The sequence below is a fragment of the Penaeus monodon genome, chromosome 23, assembly GCF_015228065.2.
Source record: "Penaeus monodon isolate SGIC_2016 chromosome 23, NSTDA_Pmon_1, whole genome shotgun sequence".
Classification (NCBI taxonomy): Eukaryota; Metazoa; Arthropoda; class Malacostraca; order Decapoda; family Penaeidae; genus Penaeus; species Penaeus monodon.
Genome location: NC_051408.1, coordinates 35,712,747 through 35,713,108, shown reverse-complemented (window position 1 = coordinate 35,713,108; position 362 = coordinate 35,712,747).

The window sequence follows — 362 nt, the reverse complement described above, 5'->3', positions numbered from 1 at the left end:
AAGACAATAAAAGAACTTGGGCTCCAGTGTTGGCAGTGCTTTTGCTTTATCGCCAAGACAAGAGGTAGCTAAGTTCAGGTTGTACCAAAAGCCGAGCAAAAGCTTTGCGCCAAAACAAGAAGAACCGTTGACTCGCGGAGGTGAGCCCGCGGCGGCGTGGGTGCCGTGTGTGGTGTTCTGTGCACCTCTATATTTACTTCAGGGGCTGCCAGCCAACCCGTCTGCCACTACCACACCTACTAGCCGCCACAATCCTTACACTCCATCCTCACTCGCACAATCCTTGCCATACTTCCCTCTTCTTATTCACAACAGCTGTCACTGGCCGCTTTTCTAGCACGAGTCCCATATTTATGCAACCA